At 37.2% G+C, this 14540-nt stretch overlaps 1 protein-coding gene across 1 annotated transcript in view; it reads right to left on the bottom strand.

The window, feature by feature from the left end:
• The window catches only part of KPTN (kaptin, actin binding protein), a 1335927-nt gene that overhangs the window by 940370 nt on the left and 381017 nt on the right, over positions 1-14540 (bottom strand). The gene's annotated exons all lie outside the window — the stretch shown is intronic.

Raw genomic sequence — 14540 nt, 5'->3', positions numbered from 1 at the left:
ATATTTTCACACTCAAGCTGGCTAGAAGCTTAAAAAATATGCTCAATCAAATATGTACAATGTTTACATATTCAAACTTTATGATTTTTCCTACCTGAAAACTTTGGAAGGCTGGTTCTGATAATCGACGTTCAGCTAATCAACACTTTACTGTAACTGCTTCAGTTAATGCCAAGTGTATTCCTGGAACCATTTTCATTACTATTTCTCTGTGTACATGCCTACAACTGTGCAAGCATTTGACGGGAAACTGTAATAATCTTTCAGCTACCACCATGTACTGCCCCTAAACATACTTTAGCTTACAATAATATGGGAATGCATAGCCTCCAGTATTAAACCCCAGCTTGAGACAAACTAGATAAGCAATCCATCAGTGCCTTTACCGAACAAAAAGGAAACCATTATGTCCTTGAAATGACAGATATGATTTATTGTGTGCACATATGTATAAATAACTCCGATGTCCCCCCTTACCCATCTACATAAATCAGACGAATGACAGCATGAGTACGCAGTACTAGGATTGCTACCTGCTGGGTAAGTTGCCTGATTTGTCACTAAGGCTCCATAAGAAAATCTGGATTTGGTAGGTTTTAATGAGTGGTTCTACAGTTATCCTAAATCACTCCAAGTCACCTTGCATTCTGAAGTACACTTTCAAATATTAACATTTTGTTTGATATGCGCTTCAAGTCATGTTCATTTATATATTTCATTTTGTTAACTGGGTAAATGAGCTAGTCCACAGATAACTTACTTTCTTTTTTTTTTCTTCAAACACCTTTATTGAATTATCACTTGTAACATAGGCAAATTTACATTCATATAAAAGTAATCAAACTATATTAACATAAACATTACACTTCACACACATTGTTATATATCATACAACCTAAGCAATATTACATAAACTATTCAACTCCTGCCTTTTTTTTAAACAAAAACATCTAGGCAATCATACATTTATATAAATGAAAACAAACCACAAAGACACAATCTCATCTTTAACATTTTTCATCACAAACCATGACACACTCCCACTTGCAAACATCACTTATAATCTACCCAATCTTTCTCACTCAAACATAACATAGCTCATTTAAGCCCTGACACCTTTTAGAACTCATTCTTCCCTTGTATGTATTGCTTCCACAGTTTCCATTTTTTCCTATGTAGTTTGCTCCTACCCTTTTCTAAAGATCTCAGTTCCAATTGTTTTATGTCCGTAGCTAAATTCACTACTTCCAGTACAGTTGGTTTACATTTTGATTTCTATTTCTGGTAATTGCTTTTTTGGCAGCCACCATTATTACACAGCAAGGCCTTATCATGTCTAGGCAATTCTGATTCTGTATCATAGCTCAAAAAAAATTATCTCCCTCTTTAAACCAATCTGCCTACTCAACATCTCGGACGCTGCATCCCACAGGGAATCCTTAAAGTCCGCTGACTCACTGCACGCCCTAAAAATATATTCCCAATTACCTCTTTTTCCCTTCACACCTCCAACATTTACTGTGTGCCGGAGGAAAAATTCTCTGGAGTCTACTTGAGGTATAAACATATCTGTGGAAACATTTCCAGGCAAAAATCGTGAATCCTCAAGATTTTTCTGCATATTTGGAAGACATACATATCCCCCATTGTTTATTTGTGAACTGCTTATCCAGTCTCTGTCACAATCTCAGCCAAGTGGCATAGTGTACAAGTGGTACATTTGGATACAGTAGACATACAGACTTCAATTCACATTAACATTTAGTTGCAACATATATATATATATATATATATATATATATATATATACATACACATACACACACACACACACACACACAACAGCAGATAGCTTACATTTAGTATTGTGCATTACAGAATTCCAACAGAATTCTGTAATGCACAATTCCAACAGATATACAACATTTAACCAACATTCACATTCAACTACAACTAACTGCCCACAAAAGTAGTAGTAGTAGAAGGAAGGATATTTACACAGATAAATTAACATGGATTACATAAATGTTATTATGCATTTTCTGCAGATTGTAGAGAAAACTGGCCACATACATGTAGACTTTGTTAATCATAGGTAGGTACTAGGCTATCTCCCTGAGGGCATTTATAAGTCTAGCCAGACTGTCGGCTTTTGCCACCCCATTAACTGATCCTCTGTCAAGCAGAGACAATGAAGTGATCGCTACATTATCATGGAGGTATTATCCTGTATCCCTAAAGTAGTTGCATTTATATTTGTTTGTAATGTGCTACTTTAGTAGCTTTCTGTAGCAAGTGAGTTTTCTAGCATTATTGCAAGTTGTCTGGAAATGTGTTCCATTCCACTGGGGCTGTTTTGTAGAAGGCTTTCTGTTTTTCCTAGAGTATCTGCAAGTCTACATAGCTGTTGGTTGTCCTATCCTCTTGGATCATAATTCGTGTTTTTAATTAGCAATGATGTTTTCAAGGGTGTACAGCAGCTTTCATGTAGGTAAGTGAGTTTAATTTAAAAAATGAGCCCTAGCTTCCACTTGCAATCACTTGGCTGTTTATACAGTACTGCAGCCTTACCCCCTGGTAAGTGCACACACTTGATTATTTCTTATTTTTGACTGTTTCTACTGTAGAGGTATTTTGCTTGGAATTTAGATGGAGAAATGGTAAAGCACACTTAAGGCATGGGTTAAGAATGTTTATGGCTGAAGATGCATTTGCTTCTGGTGTTAGTACACTAGAGATACTAAATGTTAACTTGTTCAGCCATATGACTTTGTCTACTTGCTGTTCTACATGTAAAGTAAAGTTTTTCCCCCAAACACCTTTATTGAGATGTAAGAAAATGGCCCCAGTAAGTGAGCCATTATCAACATTTTTGAAGACATGATTAAGTGGAAGCCATTTATAATCTTGAAATACTGAAATGTCGAATTTCAGTATCTCGAGACTATAAACCTGAATGTTTAAAATAGCAAAAGTTCATAATCGCAAATTCGAACATCTCAAATTCACAGTTATGGCCTTACGGCTATGTGATGTCTGGGACTGTGTGTTTATGGTGCGCAGTGCCTTGTGTGAAGCTAGGTATTTTGTCAGGTAAGTGAGTGTTTTGTAAGGGATTTGAGTGGGGGTTAGAGTGTGTCTGTGTGTGCTGATATGTTTGATGTGTGTGTGTGAGGGACTGGAGAATGTGCATGTGTGAGTTTGCTTTTGTTTCCTGTTTGTGCAATCTCGGAGTTAGTATATATAAGTAGGGGGGGTGCAGGGGGGCTTGCCCCCTGCTTATGCGTGCATGAGATGTGTAGGTGTGTAGTTTTTGTTTATGCTGTGATGTGGGTGTTGTGGTGTATGTATGGTGTAGTGTATGCGGTTTGTTCAGTGTTTTGAATTTCGTGGTTTTGGGCTCGGCATTTTGTAGTTTCGGTGTTTTGTGGATTCGGTTCCATAGTTTTGAAATACTGAAATTTGATGTTTCAGTATTTCGAGATTATGAAGTGAATCTGATTAATCAGAGTGGATAGTGCTGTTGAGTTGCTTTACTTGGTGTGCATCAGTGTTGCATGTTTGTTGGTATGTAATATTTTACAATATACCTAACATTTTTGCAGTGTGGCAGCACCCGTAGGATGTGAAGGCTTAAACAGTGTTGGAAGCTGGGTGGTATGGATTTGGGGCAATACTGTAATGTACTGGCTCACCGGCAGTTTTGCGTAGGAGTGGGCGTGGCCAGGGTGACTGACAAGCCTAAAACCTAGGAAGTGGTAAGGAAATGAGGCATGATTGGCATGCCATGTATATTACCCCGTGATGACATGCACATAATGAATGTAGATGACCAGCTCAGTACTATACATTCCTGTGATAGTTTATTTATTTGTTTGTAATGCTGGTGCGCAAGGACCTTCTTTTGCTTTTTGCTTAATATAAAGTACTACAACTAATCCTATATAAGTAATCCCAGTGAATATAAACAATTACTTTTTCCCTTTTCTTTTGCAGGGGGCAAGCCCCCCTGCACCCCCTCGTAGTCAGTTCTTAGAGTTGGTATATTTAAATAGTGGGGGGTGTGGGGGGGTGCAGGGGGCTTACCCCCTGTAAAAGCAAAGGAGAAAAAGCAATTGTTTACATTTACTGGGATCTCTTGTACAGTTGATGTAATACGGCGGTTTAGGATTACTTGTAGTAGTTTGTTAATTTGGCGGTTGTGTTCCAGCATTTGTTATGCTGAAACAGCTAAGCATGCACTTAATGATTCTTTAAACGGAGTTGAAATTCATCTGTTAAATATACCTACGATTTCTCATCAAAATGAATATTCATGCCAAGGAAGCCACTTCATTTTTGGTTATTCATAAGTACAGCAAGACGTCAACCAGCTGGGGCGTCGCTTGCTACTGCGCATCTGGTGAGCCAGTACACTACAATATCGCCGGATTTGGTTGCTAGTCTAAGGTTGCAGATGTGCACTAAGGTTTGACTTAGACTGGCACAATCTAGACATACTAGTTTGGGATGCAACTAGTCTAGTCTGGACTGTACTGGTAACCTTTTTTTTTTTCAAAACTGTTTGTATATCTTTCCTTGTGACTGGTTAAAAGTAGAAAGATGGGTAGGAGAGATATTCATAATTTCTAGGCTAAGGGGTAGCTGGGAGAATATTGTTAACGAGCATTAATGAAAAGAATAAAGGAAAATATAAGTTCTCTAAGATCATTTACATTTTGCATGCTTTGAGCTTTCAAAAAACGTTTCAGAAAAAAAAAACTGGCTGCTACTAATGTTCTTAATGGCTTGTCAGAACAGTCTAGGGAGAGGGAAGGAAGGACAGTAATTTGGCCCTTACTGGTACTTTCCTGGAAATCATTCTCAATCTGTAGAAGTTTTTTTTTTATTTAATTTGATTTCTGATGCCCTTCCATGCTAGTCAAGCTTTATCCCAGTTGTTTAATTTAATTAATTTATTTTTTTTATTTAGATGAGTGCCTAATGTACATTTTTACGTGAGACTCTCAGCTTGTGGAGTGGGAAAAGAAGGTTTTAAATTTAGTTTAGTACACTACAGAAGGTAGAAAGTGTGGTTGCTGAATCCTGACATGTAGAAACATGTTTCTAGTTTACAAGCTGTAGTTCAACTACCCATAATGTTTCACCTGCTTTAGGCATGGTATGTGTTAGTATGATCCTTGATGGTGAATTTTTATTTTTATCTATTTGCAGATGACTGAACAAAAATGGTCACAATGTGGCTGGGAGTTACCTGTAGGTCAAATAACTGTCTGGGATATTTGTGATAACTGCATCCAGTGGAATACATTTACCTGTTTCCAGACTGAGTATGGTACCTTCATGAACCATTTGGTCTGAACTGTTTAATGATATTTTCCTAGTTATCTGATGCTGTAAAAGGCTTTTTCAGTCGAGGTCTGTTTTCCAGTTAATGTTTAAGTCACCCACAATTGCTATTTTATACCTTTTCGAATCCGTCAGTAAAGTGTTCACAGTTTCATTCATTAGTTTGATATCAAATAGTGACGGCGGGACATACATCGTTGCTATGAAGCGTTTTGTATTACCCCCAGCATCATCTGTATTAGTGTCCATTTTGGACTGAAGTCAGAGGTGGGATTATTTGTGGCTACTGTGGTAGAACTGAGGTTAACTTTCTTTTCTATTAGAATTATGACTCCTCCAGTTCATTTCCCAGGTCAGTTGTCTGTTAACGTGCAACCTTTCTTTGTAATGTCCAGTGGCATCTAGCTATCACTGTTAACCACTACTCTGTTACAGCAATTACTTTGGAGTTGTAAGTAAACAGCCATGATCCCAGCAGTACCTATTTGTTATTCAAGGTTGCTAAATCTGTGCATGCAATGGACAGTACTTTTAGGTTCAAAGTGGGATCACTGTATACAAAGAGTGGGAGGTTATCTGGGCTGTTAATACTACCCTGGGTGGCTTGGGGTTTAGTTGTATATCCCCTGCTTGCAGAGACAACAGGATAATGTAAATCAGCATTATCTTGTGTGTGCCTTTTATTGTGATTGATAGAATATGTTTAGTAACTAGCTTGAAGACAGTCATACAGTTGTTCCTGCAAACTCTACCATGTATGCACAGTAACCGTGATTTAAAAATGTTTACAACTGCTTCTATTATTTGGGTTTAACTGTGTTGAGTAGCTGTGCTGCATAACCCAGGGGATACTATATGGTTAACTTACTGTATCACTGGAGGCATGCTGTCTTTTGTATTTTAGCAGACATTGGCGTATACCTACTTAAGTTTTGTTTAGATGTTCCTGCTATACAAAATTTATAACAGCAGCAAGACTGTGAAATGGCAAGAATGCAATGTTTTTCCCAACTAGGGAAAGAAGTAGGTGTTCCTTCAAAACTAGGCGAGTGGAGGTTGTCAAACAGTAATTGGATAATTTTGGTACAGGGAGAGGTTATAAAGGGTAAGAGCTGTTTAAAAAGTCAAACTCACTTTTCTTGCATGATTCTTAACCTCACGTGCATGCTTTGCAGATGGCAGTGGCTATATGGGTATCAATTGAAAGGTCATCATCTTTGATGGTTTGTTTTTTCTAAAATGCTGCAATGCCACATTTGTTGACATTACTTGCAAGGTCATTTCTACTACACCATTTGTGTGTAAATTTAAGTTCTGTTTGAAGGGCAACAATGCCAGCAGGTTTAAGGAAAATATTCCCATGTTTGCAGGCATCTGCATACAGTATTTGGTGAGCCAGATACTACAGCCAGTTCTGCCATCTGAGAAAATGATGCCCAAATGTAATGGCCCCAAGACAGAAACTAGAGGGACTCCACTTGTGAGAGGGGATATGGAGGACAGTTTTCCTAATTTTACTGGTTGTGTATGACCATGTAGCCAATTGTGGGCCCATCTTATTTAGCTCCATTTACCATCAGACCCCTGAGTTTATTTACGATTCTGTTACACAGTACAGCGTCAAATGCATTAGCCAGATTTAAGTAAGCTGCAAGGATAGATACATTTACATTCCAGGGCAGCAGGCATACTCTCAAAACAGTTTAAGAGACCAAGACTTCCCAAATGGTGACTGACTAGAGTGACAAACTAACCAGAGTTTTCCAGTGTAAAAACAGAGAGTCTTAAAAGGCCAGCAAAAGTTAAAAAGTTAAAGGAAATTCAGTTCATCGTCCAGGCAGCCATGAGGGTTCTTTGTGCCCCTGCTTGAATGTAAGGAAATAAAAAAAATTTGGGTAAGAAAAAAAAATTTAGAAAAAGAGAATAAAATGTTCCGGATGAGAAGAACATCAGGAAGCAGGTCTGCTTGCAAAACCAATGAAGGAAATTGCATCCAGTAAACTAGTAGAAAAAAAGAGACCAGATGCACTAAGAAGTGGTTAAAATAAAGGGAAACTTGGAAAATTATACAAGAACAAACGAAAAACAGATGTAAAAAATATAAGTACCAAATAATCAATCTGATAGTCTGTCAAGTTTGAAGATATAGAAATGAAGAATGACATACTGAGGAAACAAATAAAGAGTTATTTCAGAAAATGGTACCTGGAAAATAAAGCATAACCAGAAAAAGTTTTTTTTTGCATTACCAGAAAAGAAGGAAGGTACGAATTCTAATTTCATGAAGACGCAAACAAGTAACTGGACTGGTGTTCCACTGGAGGACTTGATAACTGACAAGGTGCATCAAATGTGCACTCTTAATTCTGCCTCACAAAGGAATCCAAGACCTGCATTGGTTAAAAAGCTGTCATACTAGCAAAATGAGATGCTTCGTGCAAAACAAAGGCAAAAAAGAAAAATGTTGATCAGTGATGATGCCACGGTATCTGTGGAAAATGGCGACTTTCTTTTTACAATACATGAGCAGAATAGATTTACTTCAGTCATTAAGAGCTGTGAGACTGGGGTGAGCTTCAAACTGCTATTGCTACTGGTGTTTAAAATATTTTTCCATGTGGGTCAAAAAAAATACATAGAGGCAGATCTGGCTTTGTAGGAGATAAAAAAATAAATAAAAGTTCATTCAACAGAACTCCAGTCAGCAAGATGAGGACTACTTGGTTTCTAGACCCTACATAAAAGAAGGGTTCAAGAGAGACTGTGCCAGTGAAAACAATATATTTTTGTTATACAAGGAAATGCTTGAGTGTGACAAAGACAAGACCAGGAATGAGCCAGTAAATTAGGAAAATCTTGGATTCAAACCAGATGTTAGTATGGAAAAAGTTGAAAAACAGAAAGAAGACAAACAGGTAAGTAAACTTACTGAAGAGTGGTAAAAATGGAAAATGCAAGTCCCCCTGTGGATTGCTCAAACTAGTGGGAAAAACTGAAAAAAACATGATTCTTGTTTTGCACCAGTCAGGAGAAGCTGGGTTGAACCAGAAAGCTTGTATGATGAGAGACTGAGCACTGTGTAGAAGACTAATAAAATGAAGTAAGAAAACAGTAAGGGACCTCACAATATGCTATTTATTTTAAACTGTACGGAGATGTAAATTCCCTGAATCACATTTTGCTGTGTTTGATCATAAAGAAACCAAATGGAGGGAAAAATGCAAGTAAATTCTGATTTATATAATTTGCGTTACAATGTTTAACACTATCATAATATGCAATATACAGAAGTAGAAAGTGTGCCTCTAAATGCAAAGGGTAAAAGCATACATATAGTAATGCAAAATGAGTAAGGTGAATAACTTTTAAGAGTGATGGCTGACTTGAGTTTTAAGAGTACACCCTACATTTTAGCATGAGAAAAAAATTGGAATTAGAAGGGTAAAGTTGATGTTAATGTATGAAGCTGTGGGAGGGTACATTATGACTTTGTATGGAGTTTCTCATTATAACCATAAAAGTTAATACCAGTTTCTTTTTCATTTGCACAATGTATGTTGCAAGAATAGACTAAAAGTATGCATATTAGTCAAGGGTAGTACTTTTCTTCATTTTTGTAAGGTAATGATGTTGTAGGATTGTGAGATCATGGTAAACTGGCCATTTACACATTGCAAGTGCTCACCCTTAGACCTCACCTCCTTTTCCAATGAGGAGCAAGCCAGTTTGACCAGAAATAAATTTGTGAATACCCATAGAGTTATCTAGTTCCCATTTGAAAGACAATAATATATCACACAGCTTTACATGCTCTAGAAATCTGCTCCAAGAGAGTTGGGGAAGACACTATAATATGAATCTGTCTCTAACCATGTTTTGTTTGTGGATGCAGATACAGTTATCTGGTCCTTGTATTTGTAGGACTGTTTGATTGTTAAATAATGAAAGAAATTAAATATCACAATCAAAGAAAGGCAAGAGAAGATACAAGACTAATGGAGATTTTCTATAAGTAGATGTCTTAAGTGCAGGTGTCAGGCTTCTCTAAGTAGAAATTGACAAGAACTGAACTGATGCACTTGAGATAAGGAAGATATCAATTAAGATGGTCAGAAACTGCACTCCGTGACCTTTTCAATGTATCTGTTTAGATAGACAGCAGACTCCTCTGAGAACAATAAAGAGAGATTGTGAGAGCATTCTAGTCTTAAAAAATAATAAAGGTAAAGAAATAGAACTATAACTTTTGAATGTACTAAGCATATACTCATAAAACTATTTTCCCTTCCCAGGGCTAGTCAGTGAATTTTCTAAAGGAGATAGTTTTTAAGTAAAATATTTAACAGAACACGTGTGACATTTTCTACACTTGGGAGGGATAAACACATCATAACTACAAAAGCAGCCCTAGCAAAATTTAACAGAACACGTGTGGCATATGATGCGTTTTCCCCTCCCAAGTGTAGAAAATAACTAAAAAGGTAACACCGTGTTTATGTGCAAGCCCTAGCAAAATGCGTTTCAGCATGAGTACCCCTAGTTTTAGGGTAGGTGCCAGTGCAACTAGCCACTATGGTGAAACTACAGCTTCAGAGATTTTATTTTTTCAATTGTTCATAGTTCTTTAACTCTGTTTTTTTTAAATGGATTTGGGGAAGGGAGCAGAGAAATGTGTTATAGTACTTTTTGGGAAGCTGCCTACCCTGAGTAACTACATTATCAATAAAAGTTGATTCACTAATCTGTGATCTGGGAACTCATATAGATAAGTAACCCAGCCTTCAACCAACATATGTCCAAGGTAGTAAGAAAATCATTCTATGTTGCTCAAATTGTAAGTGAGGGCATGGCATCTAGGTCCAGATAGGTCACTTTACCACTGTACTCGGCCTGCATAAAACCCATCATAAAATAAAGTATAATGCCTCCTTCAATATGTACATGATGCGACACTTAAAGCAATTGTAATATCCACAAAGGTTCCCTACAAAAAGAATACAGGAAGCAAACTGAATGTCCTACAATGATCACTTTAAAGCCCTGTCTCTCTACTCAGTATCATACAGACTTCTGAGAAGTGATCTTAGCCTGGTGTACAAGGCATCCTTCAACCCTGATTTAATGAACTTGTGCACATTTGCAAAACAAACAGCATCAAAACTACTAGATCAAAAGACCGAAATTTTGCTTGGGACATAAATAAGACATGCTGGAGAGACTGTTTCTCAGAGCATTTCCATCCTCTGGAACAGGTTCCTCATTTTTTGAAGCAGAGTTCCTCCCTAACCCTTTTAATTGCAACTTGGTCCAATGGATGAGTAACTGAAAATTCACCCCAGTCTACTGCCAATGCCTCTGATGGACACAGGCAGTCAGTAAATCACCCTCACTATAAATCAAATGTATGGGTCACATTTGGTTTGCACTGCTAGGTTTATCAAGGCCATAGTGGTCATTAGTCTAGCATACATCTGTGAACCTGAGAGAAATTAATGATTCAGAAATAAAGTGACATGAGTTCAAAGACATGTCCGTTTGCAACTATGTACAAATTAAGTGCAACAAAATATGAATGAGCTGCTAAGAACACACACACACACTCTCTCTCTCTCTCTCTATATATATATATATATATATATATATATATATATATATATATATATATATTAATAGAATGGCTGCTCTGTCAGTTTTAGCAAGGAATGCAAATGGCCCTACATGTAGAGAACTGATCTACATTAAGAAATATATGACAGCAGTTGTCCTGTTGTGGGGATGTGCCTGGATAGAAATTACGTTCAGTGCAGATGTTTGGCAGAATACTGGGGACAAAGGAAACTCAGTTAGAGCATCTTCTGTGTGGCGACATGCGTGAATGGGCATTCCTTCGTTGAAGGTTGTGCATTAGGCCCGGCAAGCCAGCACATAAAAATCTACTGCCAATCATTAGCGGACCGGAGTTCCGCTGTGGCGACCCCTAACCGGGAAAAGCCGAAAGACACAACAACAACATTACATTAATAGGAAGAGGTGCTCCACCTGTAGGGGGTGGTGTGGGGGGGTAGTAATGGAAAATTTGTAGTACTGAGGTAATATATTGACAAGGAAAGAGATTTACTTTGGTATGCATCTATATTACACATAAAACTGAAGTTATGGAATTTAAAAAGAATTACAGAAGCAGTAAGTTTCAGGCAAGACATTTTATTTCAAGGTGGAAACTTAAATTTAATTTCCAGCACTAAAAATGTGTTAGGGGTGTGACAAAAGGAGATACCAGATAAAGTACTGAGCCTAAAGCCCATCTATCTGGAGTTTTGTAAAAAATTATATGTCATTTATGAATATGAACATGATTTACACAGAAGTGTAAAACATGACTTATACAGAAGTGTAACAAAAGGGAGATACTGCCAGCACAGCTGTCTGGAATTTTGTAAATGGTTGTGTCTCATTTGTGAACCTCAAAATGATTCTTATGCCTGTGTGTTACAACTATATTAGAAATGTACTTTGTCTGTATATCAAACTGCTGGTACAGAAGTGTCTGTTGCAAGGCTTTGTAAAATACTGGGCCTAAAGATGTATCCACAGTATACCCTACTGGAAAAGAAAAGAAATGTATATTAACTACTGTAGCTGTGTAAATGTATATATTTTAACAGTGGGAACTGGAACATAGAAGATTAAAAAACACAGAGAAAGCAAAGAACACCAACTGCAGAAGCATAAAATCCAAAATTGTTTAATACTCCAGTGCCTCGGCTAGCAAGCCTTTCACAGAGTTAACATCACAGTAGCACAAGCTACACTTAAATAACAAATATCACTTCATTAATCAATTAACTAAAACAGTTAACCACAAACTAATAATTAACACTTACTGCAGAAAAGCCTTCCACTCAAGTTCTTTGTTTAAACCATAAAGGGTTTAAACAAAGGGGATATAGCAATTAATTAATTATTAACTCTTTGAATAAACTGTTGTGCTTGAGAAAGGATACCACTAGTGTGGTTAATGTCCCAGATTATATGAAGTCTGTGAATAGATGTAGGAGTCATGCAGGGAATATTAGTGATAAAAAGATACATTTTGTCACTACTTATAATATTTATAGTGTTGAGTTAGTAAAAATCTTAAGATACTACTGGACATTCTTATAAAAGGGGAAATCTGAGATTAAGAATTTACTGGACTCCTTTACTGTCTCCTATAAGAGAGCAAGAAATATACAAGTCATGATTGTTCATAATCTGTTCTCTACCTACTGACATTTTAACTATTCCTTTACAAAATTCTGGCACCCTGTGGTAAATGCTCTATTTGTGTTCATGTGGTTAGGACTTTTAACAAAATAAATGGCATTTTATTTCAGCCTAGGGCTATTTTTTCCTCTGTGTCTAAGGGAGTGGTTTACTGTCTCTCATGTCCTTGTGGTTTCTTCTACATAGGAGAAACCAAAAGAATGTTTAAAATCAGAGTACAAGAGCATGTTGGAGACATTATGAATCAAAATTTGGATAGCCCGTGGCATCACATTTTCATGCAGTACATTTGGGGTCTTGTACCAGTTTAAAAGCATGTATTTTAGAACAAGTTTTGATTAAGGATGATGTTGCACTTAAAAACAAAGAAGCAGTCTGTAAAGTTTGGCACTTTGGTGCCTTGTGGTTTAAACAACGAACTTGAATGGAAAGCTTTTCTGCAGCAAGTGTTAATTATTAGTTTGTGTTTAACTGTTTTAGTTAATTGATTAATGAAGTGATATTTGTTATTTAAGTGTAGCTTGTGCTGCTGTGATGTGAACTCTGTGAAAGGCTTACTAGCCGAGGCGCTGGAATATTAAACAATTTTGGATTTTATGCTTCTGCAGTTGTTCTTCGCTTTCTGTTTTTCTATTTTATTGTTTAGTAAACATAGAAGGTCAACTTGCAGAATTTCAGAAAAATAGTTGAAATTAAATTATTTTATAACTGTGCCATAAAAGATGGTTTCAGTGCAGCAAGGTGACAGGATGTCTAAAATTAGGGAGCCTTCTGCATTGTCTTATAAGTATTTTATTGTTTTATGTCTTCCAGCAGCTGCAAAGATCTAAGGGCAATGTATTTTTCACAGGTAGAGGCTAAAAGCTGACAGTTTCTAGTAATTGAGGTTTAGCTTGGGCACTACTGTCAGATGACAAGAAGTGATGTTATCCTGCAAAATAACTGAACAGTAGCATTTGAGATATTAACTTAAGAACTCTCAGAGAGAGAGAGTATTCTGTACTCAGACTTGGACCCAACAACATGAGATAGAAAAATCCATTCAACACACTTGCCTGGCTCTATAAGTAAGTTAACTAGGGTACAGTAAATTCTCTTAGATACAGACAGGAATATAGTGAAGTATAGCTTAGATGTTTTCTTTATTTATTTGAGACTGTCCTGCAATCCTGTTTTAAGTATTTCCTGTGATTTTTAACTCTGATGCAACTGTGTTTATTTACAGAGAATTTTCTTGTTCTTTTATTTATTATTAAATATATTTAAACCTATCATTGTGGCTGATATTTGTGAGACATATTTAAGTTCTGGGAGTAACTGCATATTTATTTGGTAACACTGTGGGCTACTCCCAATAGCCTTGCGCTTGGTCAAACTACCATTTGGATTAACAGAAACATTACACAGTAAGACCTGATACCCATTGTTAAGTGCCTTAAAGTAGTTGACAGAGTTGGCTGGTGGCAGTAATAACTACCTTATAGTCTGGGGAAAAGGGGGCATAACTAGTAAACATGTGCCAGCCTTTCCCAGGAGAGAGAGTGTGTGTGTGTGTGTGTGTGTGTGTGTGTGTGTGTGTGTGTGTGTGTGTGTGTGTGTGTGTGTGTGTGTGTGTGTGTGTAAATCCAAGTTCAAAGAGCATGTGTGTCAGCTACTTGGGCAGGGGCATGAAGAACTGGTTGGACAGAGAGGGTGCTGGAGGTCTTGCCTTGGCCACTCAGCTGAGATCTCAACTCTATAGCTGTGCCAGTGGGGAGTCTTACTGTGGAAATGGAGAAAGAGAGAGAAATCAGCCCCAGACTGACTGTGGTCTCTGTGTGCTCTTAAGGGAAATTGCACTTGATACAGAGATCTGCACCTGGAAATACTGTCTGTGTAACTTGTTATCCTCCCCAGTGTGTACATCCCCACTGTTGCCAGTGGTG

This window comes from Protopterus annectens, chromosome 1.part0 (genome assembly GCF_019279795.1).
Source record: "Protopterus annectens isolate FY-2018-M chromosome 1.part0, PAN1.0, whole genome shotgun sequence".
Taxonomy (NCBI): Eukaryota; Metazoa; Chordata; order Ceratodontiformes; family Protopteridae; genus Protopterus; species Protopterus annectens.
Note: the sequence above shows the minus strand (reverse complement) of the source record. Positions and strands in the feature narration are given on the sequence as shown.